Genomic DNA, 23,119 nt, shown 5'->3' on the forward strand with positions numbered 1-23,119 from the left:
CACAGACCTCAGGTATAATATCGCTCAGCATCACCCCATACACAGACCTCAGGTATAATATCGCTCAGCATCACCCCATACACAGATCTCAGGTATAATATCGCTCAGCATGGCCCCATACACAGACCTCAGGTATAATATCGCTCAGCATCACCCCATACACAGACCTCAGGTATAATATCGCTCAGTATCGCCCTATACACAGACCTCAGGTATAATATCACTCAGCATCGCCCCATACACAGATCTCAGGTATAATATCGCTCAGCATCGCCCTATACACAGACCTCAGGTATAATATCACTCAGCATCGCCCCATACACAGATCTCAGGTATAATATCGCTCAGCATTGCCCCATACACAGACCTCAGGTATAATATCGCTCAGCATCGCCCCATACACAGACCTCAGGTATAATATCGCTCAGCATGGCTTCATACACAGACCTCAGGTATAATATCGCTCAGCATGGCCCCATACACAGACCTCAGGTATAATATCGCTCAGCATCGCCCCATACATAGACCTCATGTATAATATCGCTCAGCATCGCCCCATACACAGACCTCAGGTATAATATCGCTCAGCATCGCCCCATACACAGACCTCATGTATAATATCGCTCAGCATCGCCCCATACACAGACCTCAGGTATAATATCGCTCAGCATCGCCCCATACACGGACCTCAGGTATAATATCACTCAGCATCGCCCCATACACAGACCTCAGGTATAATATTACTCAGCATCGCCCCATACACGGACCTCAGGTATAATATCACTCAGTATTGCCCCATACACAGACCTCAGGTATAATATCGCTCAGCATCGCCCCATACACAGACCTCAGGTATAATATCGCTCAGCATCGCCCCATACACGGACCTCAGGTATAATATTGCTCAGCATCGCCCCATACACAGACCTCAGGTATAATATCGCTCAGCATCGCCCCATACACGGACCTCAGGTATAATATTGCTCAGCATCGCCCCATACACAGACCTCAGGTATAATATCGCTCAGTATTGCCCCATACACAGACCTTAGGTATAATATCGCTCAGCATCACCCCATACACAGACCTCAGGTATAATATTACTCAGCATCGCCCCATACACGGACCTCAGGTATAATATCACTCAGCATCGCCCCATACACAGACCTCAGGTATAATATCGTTCAGCATTGCCCCATACACAGACCTCAGGTATAATATCGCTCAGCATGGCCTCATACACAGACCTCAGGTATAATATTACTCAGCATCGCCCCATACACGGACCTCAGGTATAATATCGCTCAGCATCGCTCCATACACAGACCTCAGGTATAATATCGCTCAGCATGGCCCCATACACAGACCTCAGATATAATATCGCTCAGCATCGCCCCATACACAGACCTCAGGTATAATATCGCTCAGCATCGCCCCATACACAGATCTCAGGTATAATATTGCTCAGCATCGCCCCATACACAGACCTCAGGTATAATATCGCTCAGCATCGCCCCATACACAGACCTCATGTATAATATCGCTTAGCATGGCCCCATACACAGACCTCAGGTATAATATTGCTCAGCATCACCCCATACACAGACCTCAGGTATAATATCACTCAGCATGGCCCCATACACAGACCTCAGGTATAATATCGCTCAGCATCGCCCCATACACAGACCTCAGGTATAATATCGTTCAGCATTGCCCCATACACAGACCTCAGGTATAATATCGCTCAGCATCACCCCATACACAGACCTCAGGTATAATATCGCTCAGCATCACCCCATACACAGACCTCAGGTATAATATCGCTCAGCATCGCCCCATACACAGACCTCATGTATAATATCGCTCAGCATCGCCCCATACACAGAACTCAGGTATAATATCGCTCAGCATCACCCCATACACAGACCTCAGGTATAATATCGCTCAGCATCACCCCATACACGGACCTCAGGTTATAGACACAGCCTAGAAGATCACAGTATGCCAGATGACAGGCCCAAGATTCAGGTCAGGAGGCCTCTGTTAAACATGATATCCCCAGCATCATTGCTAAGAGCTCAGTCACACTACAGAACACATGCATGAATGCGATTTTGTGCATGCGTCTCCATCACACGGAATGCACATCGAGGGGTCTCAAAGCGCAGACATTGGCAGCAGCAACACAGTAGAACCCATTGGGAAAACGCATTCGTTGTGTGATAAGATGTTCCCAGTCGCGTTATATCGCAATGCCAGGGAACGCACAGCTGTACGGTGAATAGTAACATGAAAGTCTATGGGCTTTCATGTTACCATGTGGATGGCACACTATGTGCAATGCGTCAAAACTGACAGCGCAGCACTTAGTGTAAATGAGCCCTAAGAAGAATTGCAGGTGATGTTTTATGACTCAGCAGCTGTGCAACTTGATCTGCAGCTGAACCAGTAAGGGCTCTTTCACACTAGGAGCTGCACTGTGCGTTTTGACGGATCCCTCCTAGGCTGTGTTTAGGAAGGTAACATGAAATCCTATTTGACTTTCATGTTAACTTTCACATTAGACAAAGCATTCCAGAGCAAATACGCTGCAACACATGTGGGAGCTTCGTAACGTCCAGCCTCGGCGTTCTCCCGTCGGGTGAATTAGAACTACCGCCACTAATGAGCGTTGCACCGCAACTTCACGACTTTCATGCCGCAGGTAATAATGCGTGCACGAAATTGGTTCCTGCACACGTTCTGTGATGTGAAAGAGCCCTAATGATTGCTAGAGTTCAGGGAAAGAGATGGAGGTGAGCCCAGAGTTAGATAGCCCTCCTATAAGCTGAAGTGGACTGTGTTATCAATGTAAATATAGTCCACCAGAATGATAAGTCCACAGTAACAGCACAAAGGTAATGATTGTAAACCTAGTTGCAGAAACAAGTGTTACATCATTGCATAAAAGCTGTGCTTTACCATTATACAGCCTGACAATATATGTTGTGCCTAGTATTAATCTTCTATTAATATACAGCATATATATTACAGTATAGTCAGCAATGCTATTGCATACGTTACATATAGCACTGGCCGGGTGAGCTGGAAGCGCGAGGCATCTGCAACAGGTGAGGTGACCGGAAACACGCCCTCCGTGGACACAGCATGCTCAAGAGACTGACAGCCGGAGGAGGTGGACGAGTCTCCGCTCTGCACAGCCGAGGACGAGAATCCGCCTACCTTCTGGAGGCATCAAACGGAGCAGCCAGGAACCAGGATCGCGTATGTAAGCTGGCAGCATTGTGTGCGGAGCTCCCTCTTGTGGCCGGACTGTAAAAATGTCCATGGAACTTGTGTGCGGAGCTCCCCCGTGTGGCCGCTATAGAATGTCTTATTGATGTAAATAGATGCTGTTAGGAGCCAGTTCTATGGGAGCCCTCTGAGAACCTGTGTATGGTGTGAGTCTGGGGAATACAGTAGTTAGGCTGCTGGAAGGGACAGGGCGGCTGTATATGGATGCAAGTGGCTGCAGACTGAGCTGCACGTGATCAGGGGCGCTGATGCTGCACATGGCAGGCTGCTTAGGTAAACACAGTGCAATGGGGGTTCAATCATCAAAGCAAGGTGACTGCTGGGTACATCAGTGACTGCAGGGTAGGCCTGTGTTGGTGGCGCAGGTCACTGCAGGGAAGAAGTACTGTCCACAGCAGGCTGCCTGTGCTGCTCACCCCAACCGCCGACACTACAGGTGAATGGGGCCTTCCAAGCTTCCTGATACTGCCTCTGTAGTATGGCTGCAGGTCGCCTCTCACTGAGCAGACAGTAGTGCTCTCCCCGCCGCCCAGCAGCTCATACTGGTACTTTTCATTGCATTTTATAACGTAACAATCACAAAACCAGCAACAGATAGCCTCAGCAAAATGCACCACACTGCGTTTGGTGATTTTCAGTGTATACAGGCCTTAAATCTACAGATATTTTACTATATGCTTCTCTGGGTGCACCAGCAGCATTGAGGAGGGGAGGAGCAGCGACATACTGAAGGGCAGGCCAGTGTGTCAGTGCCAAGCTGTGGCTAACAAGGTGACAGCTTCTGCTGTATTGTTTGGAGATCAGGGGGCGGAGCTGCCCAGTCTGACAGCACTAAGGCCTCTATTCATAAAACAAAAGTAGAGAAAAAACTCGTGGAGGTAAAATACCGCAGCGGTATTTTAGACTTCTGGGTGGTTATTCATAAAAATGTTGCCCGCTGTGATACAAGTGCGGAGATCTCCCACTGTAGGGTGACGGTAAGCTGTCGGAAGGCATGCGGAAACACTGAAGCCGGCAGTCCCTCCGTGCGCTGCTCTCTCTGGGAGGTCTGTCCCATTCACTTTCATGTAATCCGAACTCTGCTCGCTACATCATAGGAAGCAGCATTTCCCGTCCGCATAACGCTTCCTCTAATCTTTATGAACTGACGTTTTGTAACTTTTTCTAGATAAATCTAGAAAAACACAGCACAAGGCGGAAATTTCTCGCTCTGCTGGGGAATAGTAGCTTATCATGCGGAAACAGCTTTTATGAATGCGCATTTTGCTAAATGGACGGGAAAGTCAGCTGTTTTGAGCGTTAAACTGGCGGAAAAAGTTTTATGAATAGAGGCCTAAGAAGGGGAGGAGCAGCCACATTCTAAGGGGCGGGCCAGAGTACTCTAGACAGCCGAGCCCTGTGTATATCACATAACCCCAGCATTGAAGATAGAGGGAAAGTAACTTTGGGTGCATACACACATCCAAAATTGATTGGCCAATTGCTAGCCACTTTTACCACCTCAATGTAGAGTGAGAGACTTTAAATACTAAGACCAGCTTGTGCAAGTAAGCCTCTCATACGACATGGCAGTGATAAGATTGGCCAATCAGAATTGGATGTGTGTATCAAGCTTGAGTGTGGATAGGCATATGCACTTCACTGAGTACATAGCTGCATGATGCATGTACAGCAGAATATACAGCGCAGCACGCGCTCCCTCACCTTTCCCTATTGCACATAATGCCTCACCTCCATCCACTAGCATTGGCACAGCAATAGCAGAGGGGCGTGGCCACGTGTCACTGCAGGTGCCATCCTCAGCGGTACACGTGAGGCCCACCTGCACACATGCGTCACAATAGCTTCTATGATGTCACCCAGGCACTCATCCTCCTCACAGACAGAGCTGCGGCAGCATTAGAGACAGACATGCAGCGTCTCTCTCTGTATCCCCGATAGCCAGGAGCTCTCAGCCCCGACATTCTCCGGCAGAAGCTCCAGGAAGGAACCAGCAGTTATCCCGGAGCTCCTCCTAGCGGCCGGTAGCAGGAATTACACAGTGAGGTAGGATAGAGGCGATAGCATTAGATTTCTAATAACATAAATGGGTTTATGGCAGCTATCCTGAGTTGATCGATTACTTAAAAAAAAAAAAAAAAAAAACAGCCTTGAATTCCTTTTGATAGCAAATATAAATGATCAGTGTCTTTATCCTGAGGGGGACTTCACCCTGTCTCTGCTCACAGATCCACACAGTGTGAGAGACCAGAAATCTGAGGTGGTGCTTTTCATTTTTAACCTGTGAAAGGTAGGAAGATCATATTTTCCTACAGTGTCAGGTTAGAAATTGGGCGTGGCAATTGAGATGCAAATAATTATGAGTTGATGCAGGTTTTGTATGTACATTTATGCAGTTTGAAAAATAGACCAATAGAATCCTGACAAGCTGGAATTCCAGTGGTCATTTAGCTGCATACAAAGTTTGCATCAGGTTGGAATTCTTTGCATCTCATTGACCTTAACCTAGTTCTAAAGGAATAATTCTAAGATGATGTAGAATTATGTGAATGTATGCATTTTAAAAATGGACCAATAGTATTCAACCTTGGGGGAATGTAATAGGTCAATTTTTAAGCTGCATAATTCTGCATCAATTCAGAATTATTTCCCACCTCCTCAAGTGATAGGTATTACGTCAGGTATTATCCCACTTGTTTCTTCCTGTCTGGTTATGGGATGATCTGGGTCAGAATGAGGATGATCAATGAGATGCAAATAGTTCTGAGTTGATGCAGAATTATGCAAACTTTAGTAAGCAATCAAATCCCACCTAGCCTTCATTTATTTGGCCAAGCCATATATTTGCATTAGAGTTGCATAATTTTGCACCAACTTGGCTTTATTTGCATCAAATTGCCTATCTCCAATACAGAACAGACTATCAATGAAATTCAAACAATCCTGATGTGCTGCAATCCTGATGTGTTTCCAGATAAAAAAAATCACCAACCAGATACAGCTGTTTTATGTATTACCTGATGACCTCACAATACTCAACTTGGGTATGAAAATAGGATGCTGGGATTACCTTATAACCTCACAATACTCAGCTGGATAAAAATAGAGGATGCTGGGATTACCTGATGGCCTCACAATACTCAGCTGGGTATAGATCGAGGATGCTGGGATTACTTGATGGCCTCACAATACTCAGCTAGGAGGATGCTGGAATTTCTTTATGGCCTCACAATACTAAGCTGGGTATAGATAGAGGATGCTGGGATTACCTGATGGCCTCACAGTACTCAGCTGGGTATAGATAGAGGATGCTGGGATTACCTGATGGCCTCACAATACTCAGCTAGGAGGATGCTGGGATTTCTTTATGGCCTCACAATACTAAGATGGGTATAGATAGAGGATGCTGGGATTACCTGATGGCCTCACAATACTCAGCTGGGTATAGATAGAGGATGCTGGGATTACCTGATGGCCTCACAATACTCAGCTAGGAGGATGCTGGGATTACCTTATAACCTCACAATACTAAGCTGGGTATAGATAGAGGATGCTGGGATTACCTGATGGCCTCACAATACTCAGCTAGGAGGATGCTGGGATTTCTTTATGGCCTCACAATACTAAGCTGGGCATAGATAGAGGATGCTGGGAGTCTCTGGCACACACCCTCTCAGGTGGTGCTTTTCACTGCTGTTCTAGTCTGGATACACATTGGGGAAGAGGGAGGAATGGAAAGCAGCTCCTGTTCACTCTGTAGTACTGGAGGCCAGGTGCAGGATTCTGCAGAGAATACATCCTGTAAGACAGTCTTGCAGCACTACAAATGGAAGAGGTACCCAAAGTCATTTATCACCACCATTTACAAATGATTGACAACTGTATATGACCCTAAAATAATGGTCACACTCAATAGTAGTCTGAGGTCACAACTTAAAGGATGACAAGGTGGTGATAATTTTCCAGTTCTTTCATACAACAGAGAAACAAACTCCAACTTAGACCATTCCCTCATCAGTCTTTGGCCAAGTTTTGCTCCTCATTAGGTAACCTAAAAACACATCACCTCTTGGTATACTGTACATATTGTTTACTACCCCATCCTCCCATTCCTGTAGATAGGAAGCTCACAAGGACAAGGCTCTCTCACCATTTTGTGTGTAATGTGTTCTACATTTTATTCATCATGTAACATTTGTCACTGTACTTACTTTGTCAACCAATTCTGTATTTTGAGCCATTGTTTATTTATGATGTTTACCAATTTCTGTATTACAATGCACTCTCTGTTTTTCCTTACTTTGTATCGCACACAGAAATTTGTTGGCATTTGGGGTGCTTTTGGTGGGGAATGTTTTTGCTCTTTGCTGATAGCCGGTATTCAGCAAAGCACTTTGGTAAATCCCTGCAGTGCTTGCGATGTGCATATATAGCAAAGACGCACTCCATACAACATTTTGCTAGCAGTTGGAATGCAATTCTCATTCTTTGGAATAGTAATCGAAAACATGGAGCCACAATCGTGCAACAAAAATCACACTCCACAGGCGATTGCGATTTGCCTTTTGCGATCCCAGTGTTGAACCCGGCCTAAGGGGGACCAGCTGGATCCCAATTATTTATCAGGTGGTCGTTGTGTTCCCCGACTTTGCACTTGAGGGTGTAAGAGTGGTACCCCTTAAGACCAACTATCCCCCTCTTTCCTCTCCAAAACGCCATCCCCTATTCCTCTCTCACTCCCATCCCCTAACCCGCCCTAATAGAGTCTACCTTACCATGGTGGGCCGGCTTACAATCCTATTGGCCAAAATGTGATTTAGTTTTAGCCAACTGGATTAGCCAAAGGACTCTGTTAAAAAAAGAATATAATGAAATATCTTAGATGGAGATTAACTAATTAGGGCCCTTTTTTATTAAACACGTTTCGATTTAAAAAATTGTATCGTTCACATTCTTCTAATAGCAACAGCAGGGCGATGAACATGTAAATTGGATTGGTATGGCTATGTGGAGGAGGAGGCCATTATTAGAATTTGGGGGTATATTTAAATCATTTTAAATATGCCCCTGAGTTCTACTCTGCAGGTTGCAACAATTTGTAATCACCAATCAAGTTCTCTTAAGGGCCAGTTCACACTTGGGGTGCTTTAATAAGTAGTTTTTCTGCTCTTTGCTGATAGCCGGTATTCAGCAAAGCACTGCGGTAAATCCTTGCAGTGCCTGTGATGTGCGTATATCGCAAAAGTGCACTGCGTGCAACATTTTGCTGGCAGTTAGAACACCATTCTCATTCTCTGGAATGAGACCGAAAAACGCAATCACTGCAACATGGAGCCACAGTTGCTTAGTAGAAATGCAATCACACTCCGTAGTTGATTGTGATTTGCCTTTTGCGATCCCAGTGTTGAACCCAGCCTAAGGGGGACTAGCTGGATCCCAATTAATTATCAGGTGGTCGTTGTGTTCCCCAACTTTGCACTTGAAGGTGTAAGAGTGGTACCCTTTAAGACCACCTATCCCCCTCTTCCCTCTCCAAAACACTATACTCTAATTCCTCTCTCACTCCCATCACCTAACCCGCCCTAATAGAGTCTACCTTACCATGGTGGGCCGGCTTACAATCCTATTTGCCAAAATGTGATTTACTTTTAGCCAACTGGATTAGCCAAAGGACTCTGTTAAAAAAAGAATATAATAAACTATCTTAGATGGAGATTAACTAATTAGGGCCCTTTTTTATTAAGCACATTTCGATTTAAAAATTGTATCGTTCCCATTTTGCCAATAGCAACAGCACGGCGATGAACATGTAAATTGCATTGCCGGGTTTTTGCTAGTGCAATTGGTATTTTCCAGAATTACAATTGTTGGTCTGCATCTTTTTTTGTTTTTTTTTTTGCGTTTCTATGCTTTGTCCCTTTTTGGTGAGGATTGGTATGGCTATGGGGAGGAGGAGGCCATTATTAGAATTTGGGGGTGTATTTAAATCATTTTAAATACACCCCTGAGTTCTACTCTGCAGGTTGCAACAATTTGTAATCACCAATCAAGTTCTCTTAAGGGCCAGTTCACTCTTGGGGTGCTTTGGTGGGTAGTGTTTCTGCTCTTTGCTGATAGCCGGTATTCAGCAAAGCACTGCGGTAAATCCTTGCAGTGCCTGTGATGTGCGTATATCGCAAAAGTGCACTGCGTGCAACATTTTGCTGGCAGTTAGAGCGCCATTCTCATTCTCTGGAATGAGACCGAAAAACGCAATCACTGCAACATGGAGCCACAATTGCTTAGTAGAAATGCAATCACACTCCATAGGCGATTGCGATTTGCCTTTTGCGATCCCAGTGTTGAACCGGCCTAAGGGGGACCAGCTGGATCCCAATTATTTATCAGGTGGTCGTTGTGTTCCCCGACTTTGCACTTGAGGGTGTAAGAGTGGTACCCTTTAAGTCCACCTATCTCCCCATCTTCCCTCTCCAAAACACTATACTCTATTCCTCTCTCACTCCCATCACCTAACCCGCCCTAAGGGCTGGAACCTACAGGAGCGCTTTTGGCAGCGTTTTGGCAGCACTGCGATACGCTAGCAGTTTGCCAAAACGCTGGGCTAATGTTAATGGATGGGCCAACTTCCACAGGAGCGTTTGCGTTTCCCAGAAACGCAAACGCAGGACCTGCAGCATTTTGGGAGCGTTAGCGCTTCAATGTAAAGTATTGCAAGCAGAAACGCTCAGCAAAACCTAAACTGAGCGGTTTTGCTAGCGTTTTGCGGTTCAGCACACTGTAACAAAATGAAAAATAATTCACAGGACCAATCAGGATAAAAACGCAAAACGCAAAACGTTAGGCACCCGCTGGGGAAAAAAATACAATGTTGCAAAACACGACCAAAAACGCGCATGAATCCGCTTGCAAACCGCTCAGACAAAACGCTAGCGGTTGCGTTTTGCGTTTGCGGTTTTCAGTGGGTTCCAGGCCTAATAGAGTCTACCTTACCATGGTGGGCCGGCTTACAATCCTATTTGCCAAAATGTGATTTAGTTTTAGCCAACTGGATTAGCCAAAGGACTCTGTTAAAAAAAGAATATAATAAACTATCTTAGATGGAGATTAACTAATTAGGGCCCTTTTTTATTAAGCACGTTTCGATTTAAAAATTGTATCGTTCCCATTTTGCCAATAGCAACAGCACGGCGATGAACATGTAAATTGCATTGCCAGGTTTTTGCTAGTGCAATTGGTATTTTCCAGAATTACAATTGTTGGCATGCATCTTTTTTTGTTTTGTTTGCGTTTCTATGCTTTGTCCCTTTTTGGTGAGGATTGGTATGGCTATGGGGAGGAGGAGGCCATTATTAGAATTTGGGGGTGTATTTAAATCATTTTAAATACACCCCTGAGTTCTACTCTGCAGGTTGCAACAATTTGTAATCACCAATCAAGTTCTCTTAAGGGCCAGTTCACTCTTGGGGTGCTGTGGTGGGTAGTGTTTCTGCTCTTTGCTGATAGCCGGTATTCAGCAAAGCACTGCGGTAAATCCTTGCAGTGCCTGTGATGTGCGTATATCGCAAAAGTGCACTGCGTGCAACATTTTTCTGGCAGTTAGAGCGCCATTCTCATTCTCTGGAATGAGACCCAAAAACGCAATCACTGCAACATGGAGCCACAATTGCTTAGTAGAAATGCAATCACACTCCGTAGGCGATTGTGATTTGCCTTTTGCGATCCCAGTGTTGAACCCGGCCTAAGGGGGACCAGCTGGAACCCAATTATTTATCAGGTGGTCATTGTGTTCCCCGACTTTGCACTTGAGGGTGTAAGAGTGGTACCCTTTAAGTCCACATATCTCCCCATCTTCCCTCTCCAAAACACTATACTCTATTCCTCTCTCACTCCCATCACCTAACCCGCCCTAATAGAGTCTACCTTACCATGGTGGGCCGGCTTACAATCCTATTTGCCAAAATGTGATTTACTTTTAGCCAACTGGATTAGCCAAAGGACTCTGTTAAAAAAAGAATATAATAAACTATCTTAGATGGAGATTAACTAATTAGGGCCCTTTTTTATTAAGAACGTTTCGATTTAAAAATTGTATCGTTCTCATTTTGCCAATAGCAACAGCACGGCGATGAACATGTAAATTGCATTGCCGGGTTTTTGCTAGTGCAATTGGTATTTTCCAGAATTACAATTGTTGGTCTGCATCTTTTTTTGTTTTTTTTTTGCGTTTCTATGCTTTATACCTTTTTGGTGAGGATGGGTATGGCTATGGGGAGGAGGAGGCCATTATTAGAATTTGGGGGTGTATTTAAATCATTTTAAATACACCCCTGAGTTCTACTCTGCAGGTTGCAACAATTTGTAATCACCAATCAAGTTCTCTTAAGGGCCAGTTCACTCTTAGGGTGCTTTGGTGGGTAGTGTTTCTGCTCTTTGCTGATAGCCAGTATTCAGCAAAGCACTGCGGTAAATCCTTGCAGTGCCTGTGATGTGCGTAAATCGCAAAAGTGCACTGCGTGCAACATTTTGCTGGCAGTTAGAACACCATTCTCATTCTCTGGAATGAGACCGAAAAACGCAATCACTGCAACATGGAGCCACAGTTGCTTAGTAGAAATGCAATCACACTCCGTAGGCGATTGTGATTTGCCTTTTGCGATCCCAGTGTTGAACGCGGCCTAAGGGGGACCAGCTGGATCCCAATTATTTATCAGGTGGTCGTTGTGTTCCCCGACTTTGCACTTGAGGGTGTAAGAGTGGTACCCTTTAAGTCCACCTATCCCCCTCTTCCCTCTCCAAAACACTATACTCTATTCCTCTCTCACTCCCATCACCTAACCCGCCCTAATAGAGTCTACCTTACCATGGTGGGCCGGCTTACAATCCTATTTGCCAAAATGTGATTTACTTTTAGCCAACTGGATTAGCCAAAGGACTCTGTTAAAAAAAGAATATAATAAACTATCTTAGATGGAGATTAACTAATTAGGGCCCTTTTTTATTAAGCACATTTCGATTTAAAAATTGTATCGTTCCCATTTTGCCAATAGCAACAGCACGGCGATGAACATGCACATTGCATTGCCGGGTTTTTGCTAGTGCAATTGGTTTTTTCCAGAATTACAATTGTTGGTCTGCATCTTTTTTTTTTTTTTTTTTTTGCGTTTCTATGCTTTGTCCCTTTTTGGTGAGGATTGGTATGGCTATGGGGAGGAGGAGGCCATTATTAGAATTTGGGGGTGTATTTAAATCATTTTAAATACACCCCTGAGTTCTACTCTGCAGGTTGCAACAATTTGTAATCACCAATCAAGTTCTCTTAAGGGCCAGTTCACTCTTGGGGTGCTTTGGTGGGTAGTGTTTCTGCTCTTTGCTGATAGCCGGTATTCAGCAAAGCACTGCGGTAAATCCTTGCAGTGCCTGTGATGTGCGTAAATCGCAAAAGTGCACTGCGTGCAACATTTTGCTGGCAGTTAGAACACCATTATCATTCTCTGGAATGAGACCGAAAAACGCAATCACTGAAACATGGAGCCACAGTTGCTTAGTAGAAATGCAATCACACTCCGTAGGCGATTGTGATTTGCCTTTTGCGATCCCAGTGTTGAACCGGCCTAAGGGGGACCAGCTGGATCCCAATTATTTATCAGGTGGTCGTTGTGTTCCCCGACTTTGCACTTGAGGGTGTAAGAGTGGTACCCTTTAAGTCCACCTATCCCCCTCTTCCCTCTCCAAAACACTATACTCTATTCCTCTCTCACTCCCATCACCTAACCCGCCCTAAGGGCTGGAACCCACAGGAGCGCTTTTGGCAGCGTTTTGGCAGCACTGCGATACGCTAGCAGTTTGCCAAAACGCTGGGCTAATGTTAATGGATGGGGCAACTTCCACAGGAGCGTTTGCGTTTCCCAGAAACGCAAACACAGGACCTGCAGCATTTTGGGAGCGTTAGCGCTTCAATGTAAAGTATTGAAACGCTAGCAGAAACGCTCAGCAAAACCTAAACTGAGCGGTTTTGCTAGTGTTTTGCGGTTCAGCACACTGTAACAAAATGAAAAATAATTCACAGGACCAATCAGGATAAAAACGCAAAACGCAAAACGCAAAACGCTAGGCACCCACTGGGGAAAAAAATACAATGTTGCAAAACACGACCAAAAACGCGCATGAATCCGCTTGCAAACCGCTCAGACAAAACGCTAGCGGTTGCGTTTTGCGTTTGCGGTTTTCAGTGGATTCCAGGCCTAATAGAGTCTACCTTACCATGGTGGGCCGGCTTACAATCCTATTTGCCAAAATGTGATTTACTTTTAGCCAACTGGATTAGCCAAAGGACTCTGTTAAAAAAAGAATATAATAAACTATCTTAGATGGAGATTAGTTAATTAGGGCCCTTTTTTATTAAGAAAGTTTCGATTTAAAAATTGTATCGTTCTCATTTTGCCAATAGCAACAGCACGGCGATGAACATGTAAATTGCATTGCCGGGTTTTTGCTAGTGCAATTGGTATTTTCCAGAATTACAATTGTTGGCCTGCATCTTTTTTTGTTTTGTTTGCGTTTCTATGCTTTGTATCTTTTTGGTGAGGATTGGTATGGCTATGGGGAGGAGGAGGCCATTATTAGAATTTGGGGGTATATTTAAATCATTTTAAATACGCCCCTGAGTTCTACTCTGCAGGTTCCAACAATTTGTAATCACCAATCAAGTTCTCTTAAGGGCCAGCTCCTCTTGGGGTGCTTTGGTGGGTAGTGTTTCTGCTCTTTGCTGATAGATGGTATTCAGCAAAGCACTGCGGTAAATCCTTGCAGTGCCTGTGATGTGCGTAAATCGCAAAAGTGCACTGCGTGCAACATTTTGCTGGCAGTTAGAACACCATTCTCATTCTCTGGAATGAGACCGAAAAACACAATCACTGAAACATGGAGCCACAGTTGCTTAGTAGAAATGCAATCACACTCCGTAGGCGATTGTGATTTGCCTTTTGCGATCCCAGTGTTGAACCGGCCTAAGGGGGACCAGCTGGATCCCAATTATTTATCAGGTGGTCGTTGTGTTCCCCGACTTTGCACTTGAGGGTGTAAGAGTGGTACCCTTTAAGTCCACCTATCCCCCTCTTCCCTCTCCAAAACACTATACTCTATTCCTCTCTCACTCCCATCACCTAACCCGCCCTAAGGGCTGGAACCCACAGGAGCGCTTTTGGCAGCGTTTTGGCAGCACTGCGATACGCTAGCAGTTTGCCAAAACGCTGGGCTAATGTTAATGGATGGGGCAACTTCCACAGGAGCGTTTGCGTTTCCCAGAAACCCAAACACAGGACCTGCAGCATTTTGGGAGCGTTAGCGCTTCAATGTAAAGTATTGAAACGCTAGCAGAAACGCTCAGCAAAACCTAAACTGAGCGGTTTTGCTAGCGTTTTGCGGTTCAGCACACTGTAACAAAATGAAAAATAATTCACAGGACCAATCAGGATAAAAACGCAAAACGCAAAACGCTAGGCACCCGCTGGGGAAAAAAATACAATGTTGCGAAACACGACCAAAAACGCGCATGAATCCGCTTGCAAACCGCTCAGACAAAACGCTAGCGGTTGCGTTTTGCGTTTGCGGTTTTCAGTGGGTTCCAGGCCTAATAGAGTCTACCTTACCATGGTGGGCCGGCTTACAATCCTATTTGCCAAAATGTGATTTACTTTTAGCCAACTGGATTAGCCAAAGGACTCTGTTAAGAAAAGAATATAATAAACTATCTTAGATGGAGATTAGCTAATTAGGGCCCTTTTTTATTAAGAACGTTTCGATTTAAAAATTGTATCGTTCTCATTTTGCCAATAGCAACAGCACGGCGATGAACATGTAAATTGCATTGCCGGGTTTTTGCTAGTGCAATTGGTATTTTCCAGAATTACAATTGTTGGCCTGCATCTTTTTTTGTTTTGTTTGCGTTTCTATGCTTTGTATCTTTTTGGTGAGGATTGGTATGGCTATGGGTAGGAGGAGGCCATTATTAGAATTTGGGGGTATATTTAAATCATTTTAAATACGCCCCTGAAATCTACTCTGCAGGTTGCAACAATTTGTAATCACCAATCAAGTTCTCTTAAGGGCCAGCTCCTCTTGGGGTGCTTTGGTGGGTAGTGTTTCTGCTCTTTGCTGATAGATGGTATTCAGCAAAGCACTGCAGTAAATCCTTGCAGTGCCTGTGATGTGCGTAAATCGCAAAAGTGCACTGCGTGCAACATTTTGCTGGCAGTTAGAACACCATTCTCATTCTGTGGAATGAGACCGAAAAACGCAATCACTGCAACATGGAGCCACAGTTGCTTAGTAGAAATGCAATCACACTCCGTAGGCGATTGTGATTTGCCTTTTGCGATCCCAGTGTTGAACCCGGCCTAAGGGGGACCAGCTGGATCCCAATTATTTATCAGGTGGTCGTTGTGTTCCCCGACTTTGCACTTGAGGGTGTAAGGGTGGTACCCTTTAAGTCCACATATCTCCCCATCTTCCCTCTCCAAAACACTATACTCTATTCCTCTCTCACTCCCATCACCTAACCCGCCCTAATAGAGTCTACCTTACCATGGTGGGCCGGCTTACAATCCTATTTGCCAAAATGTGATTTACTTTTAGCCAACTGGATTAGCCAAAGGACTCTGTTAAAAAAAGAATATAATAAACTATCTTAGATGGAGATTAACTAATTAGGGCCCTTTTTTATTAAGAACGTTTCGATTTAAAAATTGTATCGTTCTCATTTTGCCAATAGCAACAACACGGCGATGAACATGTAAATTGCATTGCCGGGTTTTTGCTAGTGCAATTGGTATTTTCCAGAATTACAATTGTTGGTCTGCATCTTTTTTTGTTTTTTTTTTGCGTTTCTATGCTTTATAACTTTTTGGTGAGGATGGGTATGGCTATGGGGAGGAGGAGGCCATTATTAGAATTTGGGGGTGTATTTAAATCATTTTAAATACACCCCTGAGTTCTACTCTGCAGGTTGCAACAATTTGTAATCACCAATCAAGTTCTCTTAAGGGCCAGCTCCTCTTGGGGTGCTTTGGTGGGTAGTGTTTCTGCTCTTTGCTGATAGATGGTATTCAGCAAAGCACTGCGGTAAATCCTTGCAGTGCCTGTGATGTGCGTAAATCGCAAAAGTGCACTGCGTGCAACATTTTGCTGGCAGTTAGAACACCATTCTCATTCTCTGGAATGAGACCGAAAAACACAATCACTGAAACATGGAGCCACAGTTGCTTAGTAGAAATGCAATCACACTCCGTAGGCGATTGTGATTTGCCTTTTGCGATCCCAGTGTTGAACCGGCCTAAGGGGGACCAGCTGGATCCCAATTATTTATCAGGTGGTCGTTGTGTTCCCCGACTTTGCACTTGAGGGTGTAAGAGTGGTACCCTTTAAGTCCACCTATCCCCCTCTTCCCTCTCCAAAACACTATACTCTATTCCTCTCTCACTCCCATCACCTAACCCGCCCTAAGGGCTGGAACCCACAGGAGCGCTTTTGGCAGCGTTTTGGCAGCACTGCGATACGCTAGCAGTTTGCCAAAACGCTGGGCTAATGTTAATGGATGGGGCAACTTCCACAGGAGCGTTTGCGTTTCCCAGAAACCCAAACACAGGACCTGCAGCATTTTGGGAGCGTTAGCGCTTCAATGTAAAGTATTGAAACGCTAGCAGAAACGCTCAGCAAAACCTAAACTGAGCGGTTTTGCTAGCGTTTTGCGGTTCAGCACACTGTAACAAAATGAAAAATAATTCACAGGACCAATCAGGATAAAAACGCAAAACGCAAAACGCTAGGCACCCGCTGGGGAAAAAAATACAATGTTGCGAAACACGACCAAAAACGCGCATGAATCCGCTTGCAAACCGCTCAGACAAAACGCTAGCGGTTGCGTTTTGCATTTGCGGTTTTCAGTGGGTTCCAGGCCTAATAGAGTCTACCTTACCATGGTGGGCCGGCTTACAATCCTATTTGCCAAAATGTGATTTACTTTTAGCCAACTGGATTAGCCAAAGGACTCTGTTAAGAAAAGAATATAATAAACTATCTTAGATGGAGATTAGCTAATTAGGGCCCTTTTTTATTAAGAACGTTTCGATTTAAAAATTGTATCGTTCTCATTTTGCCAATAGCAACAGCACGGCGATGAACATGTAAATTGCATTGCCGGGTTTTTGCTAGTGCAATTGGTATTTTCCAGAATTACAATTGTTGGCCTGCATCTTTTTTTGTTTTGTTTGCGTTTCTATGCTTTGTATCTTTTTGGTGAGGATTGGTATGGCTATGGGTAGGAGGAGGCCATTATTAGAATTTGGGGGTATATTTAAATCATTTTAAATACGCCCCTGAAATCTACTCTGCAGGTTCCAACAATTTGTAATCACCAATCAAGTTCTCTTAAGGGCCAGCTCCTCTTGGGGTGCTTTGGTGGGTAGTGTTTCTGCTCTTTGCTGATAGATGGTATTCAGCAAAGCACTGCGGTAAATCCTTGCAGTGCCTGTGATGTGCGTAAATCGCAAAAGTGCACTGCGTGCAACATTTTGCTGGCAGTTAGAACACCATTCTCATTCTGTGGAATGAGACCGAAAAACGCAATCACTGCAACATGGAGCCACAGTTGCTTAGTAGAAATGCAATCACACTCCGTAGGCGATTGTGATTTGCCTTTTGCGATCCCAGTGTTGAACCCGGCCTAAGGGGGACCAGCTGGATCCCAATTATTTATCAGGTGGTCGTTGTGTTCCCCGACTTTGCACTTGAGGGTGTAAGGGTGGTACCCTTTAAGTCCACATATCTCCCCATCTTCCCTCTCCAAAACACTATACTCTATTCCTCTCTCACTCCCATCACCTAACCCGCCCTAATAGAGTCTACCTTACCATGGTGGGCCGGCTTACAATCCTATTTGCCAAAATGTGATTTACTTTTAGCCAACTGGATTAGCCAAAGGACTCTGTTAAAAAAAGAATATAATAAACTATCTTAGATGGAGATTAACTAATTAGGGCCCTTTTTTATTAAGAACGTTTCGATTTAAAAATTGTATCGTTCTCATTTTGCCAATAGCAACAACACGGCGATGAACATGTAAATTGCATTGCCGGGTTTTTGCTAGTGCAATTGGTATTTTCCAGAATTACAATTGTTGGTCTGCATCTTTTTTTGTTTTTTTTTTGCGTTTCTATGCTTTATAACTTTTTGGTGAGGATGGGTATGGCTATGGGGAGGAGGAGGCCATTATTAAAATTTGGGGGTGTATTTAAATCATTTTAAATACACCCCTGAGTTCTACTCTGCAGGTTGCAACAATTTGTAATCACCAATCAAGTTCTCTTAAGGGCCAGTGCACTCTTAGGGTGCTTTGGTGGGTAGTGTTTCTGCTCTTTGCTGATAGCCTGTATTCAGCAAAGCACTGCGGTAAATCCTTGCAGTGCCTGTGATGTGCGTGAATCGCAAAAGTGCACTGCGTGCAACATTTTGCTGGCAGTTAGAACACCATTCTCATTCTCTGGAATGAGACCGAAAAACGCAATCACTGCAACATGGAGCCACAGTTGCTTAGTAGAAATGCAATCACACTCCGTAGGCGATTGTGATTTGCCTTTTGCGATCCCAGTGTTGAACCCGGCCTAAGGGAGACCAGCTGGATCCCAATTATTTATCAGGTGGTCGTTGTGTTCCCCGACTTTGCACTTGAGGGTGTAAGAGTGGTACCCTTTAAGTCCACCTATCCCCCTCTTCCCTCTCCAAAACACTATACTCTATTCCTCTCTCACTCCCATCACCTAACCCGCCCTAATAGAGTCTACCTTACCATGGTGGGCCGGCTTACAATCCTATTTGCCAAAATATGATTTACTTTTAGCCAACTGGATTAGCCAAAGGACTCTGTTAAAAAAAGAATATAATAAACTATCTTAGATGGAGATTAACTAATTAGGGCCCTTTTTTATTAAGAACGTTTCGATTTAAAAATTGTATCGTTCCCATTTTGCCAATAGCAACAGCACGGCGATGAACATGTAAATTGCATTGCTGGGTTTTTGCTAGTGCAATTGGTATTTTCCAGAATTACAATTGTTGGCCTGCATCTTTTTTTGTTTTGTTTGCGTTTCTATGCTTTGTCCCTTTTTGGTGAGGATTGGTATGGCTATGGGGAGGAGGAGGCCATTATTAGAATTTGGGGGTGTATTTAAATCATTTTAAATACACCCCTGAGTTCTACTCTGCAGGTTGCAACAATTTGTAATCACCAATCAAGTTCTCTTAAGGGCCAGTTCACTCTTGGGGTGCTTTGGTGGGTAGTGTTTCTGCTCTTTGCTGATAGCCGGTATTCAGCAAAGCACTGCGGTAAATCCTTGCAGTGCCTGTGATGTGCGTATATCGCAAAAGTGCACTGCGTGCAACATTTTGCTGGCAGTTAGAGCGCCATTCTCATTCTCTGGAATGAGACCGAAAAACGCAATCACTGCAACATGGAGCCACAATTGCTTAGTAGAAATGCAATCACACTCCATAGGCGATTGCGATTTGCCTTTTGCGATCCCAGTGTTGAACCGTCCTAAGGGGGACCAGCTGGATCCCAATTATTTATCAGGTGGTCGTTGTGTTCCCCGACTTTGCACTTGAGGGTGTAAGAATGGTACGCCTTAAGACCACCTATCCTATCTTCCCTCTCCAAAACGCCATCCCCTATTCCTCACTCACTCCCATCCCCTAACCCGCCCTAATAGAGTCTACCTTACCATGGTGGGCCGGCTTACAATCCTATTGGCCAAAATGTGATTTAGTTTTAGCCAACTGGATTAGCCAAAGGACTCTGTTAAAAAAAGAATATAATAAACGATCTTAGATGGAGATTAACTAATTAGGGCCCTTTTTTATTAAGCACATTTCGATTTAAAAATTGTATCGTTCCCATGTTGCCCTTAGCAACAGCACGGCGATGAACATGTAAATTGCATTTCTGGGTTTTTGCTAGTGCAATTGGTATTTTCCAGAATTACAATTGTTGGCCTGCATCTTTTTTTGTTTTGTTTGCGTTTCTATGCTTTGTCCCTTTTTGGTGAGGATTGGTATGGCTATGGGGAGGAGGAGGCCATTATTAGAATTTGGGGGTGTATTTAAATCATTTTAAATACACCCCTGAGTTCTACTCTGCAGGTTGCAACAATTTGTAATCACCAATCAAGTTCTCTTAAGGGCCAGTTCACTCTTGGGGTGCTGTGGTGGGTAGTGTTTCTGCTCTTTGCTGATAGCCGGTATTCAGCAAAGCACTGCGGTAAATCCTTGCAGTGCCTGTGATGTGCGTATATCGCAAAAGTGCACTGCGTGCAACATTTTTCTGGCAGTTAGAGCGCCATTCTCATTCTCTGGAATGAGACCCAAAAACGCAATCACTGCAACATGGAGCCACAATTGCTTAGTAGAAATGCAATCACACTCCGTAGGCGATTGTGATTTGCCTTTTGCGATCCCAGTGTTGAACCCGGCCTAAGGGGGACCAGCTGGAACCCAATTATTTATCAGGTGGTCATTGTGTTCCCCGACTTTGCACTTGAGGGTGTAAGAGTGGTACCCTTTAAGTCCACATATCTCCCCATCTTTCCTCTCCAAAACACTATACTCTATTCCTCTCTCACTCCCATCACCTAACCCGCCCTAATAGAGTCTACCTTACCATGGTGGGCCGGCTTACAATCCTATTTGCCAAAATGTGATTTACTTTTAGCCAACTGGATTAGCCAAAGGACTCTGTTAAAAAAAGAATATAATAAACTATCTTAGATGGAGATTAACTAATTAGGGCCCTTTTTTATTAAGAACGTTTCGATTTAAAAATTGTATCGTTCTCATTTTGCCAATAGCAACAGCACGGCGATGAACATGTAAATTGCATTGCTGGGTTTTTGCTAGTGCAATTGGTATTTTCCAGAATTACAATTGTTGGTCTGCATCTTTTTTTGTTTTTTTTTGCGTTTCTATGCTTTATACCTTTTTGGTGAGGATGGGTATGGCTATGGGGAGGAGGAGGCCATTATTAGAATTTGGGGGTGTATTTAAATCATTTTAAATACACCCCTGAGTTCTACTCTGCAGGTTGCAACAATTTGTAATCACCAATCAAGTTCTCTTAAGGGCCAGTTCACTCTTAGGGTGCTTTGGTGGGTAGTGTTTCTGCTCTTTGCTGATAGCCGGTATTCAGCAAAGCACTGCGGTAAATCCTTGCAGTGCCTGTGATGTGCGTAAATCGCAAAAGTGCACTGCGTGCAACATTTTGCTGGCAGTTAGAACACCATTCTCATTCTCTGGAATGAGACCGAAAAACGCAATCACTGCAACATGGAGCCACAGTTGCTTAGTAGAAATGCAATCACACTCCGTAGGCGATTGTGATTTGCCTTTTGCGATCCCAGTGTTGAACGCGGCCTAAGGGGGACCAGCTGGATCCCAATTATTTATCAGGTGGTCGTTGTGTTCCCCGACTTTGCACTTGAGGGTGTAAGAGTGGTACCCTTTAAGTCCACCTATCCCCCTCTTCCCTCTCCAAAACACTATACTCTATTCCTCTCTCACTCCCATCACCTAACCCGCCCTAATAGAGTCTACCTTACCATGGTGGGCCGGCTTACAATCCTATTTGCCAAAATGTGATTTACTTTTAGCCAACTGGATTAGCCAAAGGACTCTGTTAAAAAAAGAATATAATAAACTATCTTAGATGGAGATTAACTAATTAGGGCCCTTTTTTATTAAGCACATTTCGATTTAAAAATTGTATCGTTCCCATTTTGCCAATAGCAACAGCACGGCGATGAACATGCACATTGCATTGCCGGGTTTTTGCTAGTGCAATTGGTTTTTTCCAGAATTACAATTGTTGGTCTGCATCTTTTTTTTTTTTTTTTTTTTGCGTTTCTATGCTTTGTCCCTTTTTGGTGAGGATTGGTATGGCTATGGGGAGGAGGAGGCCATTATTAGAATTTGGGGGTGTATTTAAATCATTTTAAATACACCCCTGAGTTCTACTCTGCAGGTTGCAACAATTTGTAATCACCAATCAAGTTCTCTTAAGGGCCAGTTCACTCTTGGGGTGCTTTGGTGGGTAGTGTTTCTGCTCTTTGCTGATAGCCGGTATTCAGCAAAGCACTGCGGTAAATCCTTGCAGTGCCTGTGATGTGCGTAAATCGCAAAAGTGCACTGCGTGCAACATTTTGCTGGCAGTTAGAACACCATTCTCATTCTCTGGAATGAGACCGAAAAACGCAATCACTGAAACATGGAGCCACAGTTGCTTAGTAGAAATGCAATCACACTCCGTAGGCGATTGTGATTTGCCTTTTGCGATCCCAGTGTTGAACCGGCCTAAGGGGGACCAGCTGGATCCCAATTATTTATCAGGTGGTCGTTGTGTTCCCCGACTTTGCACTTGAGGGTGTAAGAGTGGTACCCTTTAAGTCCACCTATCCCCCTCTTCCCTCTCCAAAACACTATACTCTATTCCTCTCTCACTCCCATCACCTAACCCGCCCTAAGGGCTGGAACCCACAGGAGCGCTTTTGGCAGCGTTTTGGCAGCACTGCGATACGCTAGCAGTTTGCCAAAACGCTGGGCTAATGTTAATGGATGGGGCAACTTCCACAGGAGCGTTTGCGTTTCCCAGAAACGCAAACACAGGACCTGCAGCATTTTGGGAGCGTTAGCGCTTCAATGTAAAGTATTGAAACGCTAGCAGAAACGCTCAGCAAAACCTAAACTGAGCGGTTTTGCTAGTGTTTTGCGGTTCAGCACACTGTAA

The sequence above is a fragment of the Hyperolius riggenbachi genome, chromosome 9 (genome assembly GCF_040937935.1).
Source record: "Hyperolius riggenbachi isolate aHypRig1 chromosome 9, aHypRig1.pri, whole genome shotgun sequence".
In the NCBI taxonomy this organism is placed as follows: Eukaryota; Metazoa; Chordata; class Amphibia; order Anura; family Hyperoliidae; genus Hyperolius; species Hyperolius riggenbachi.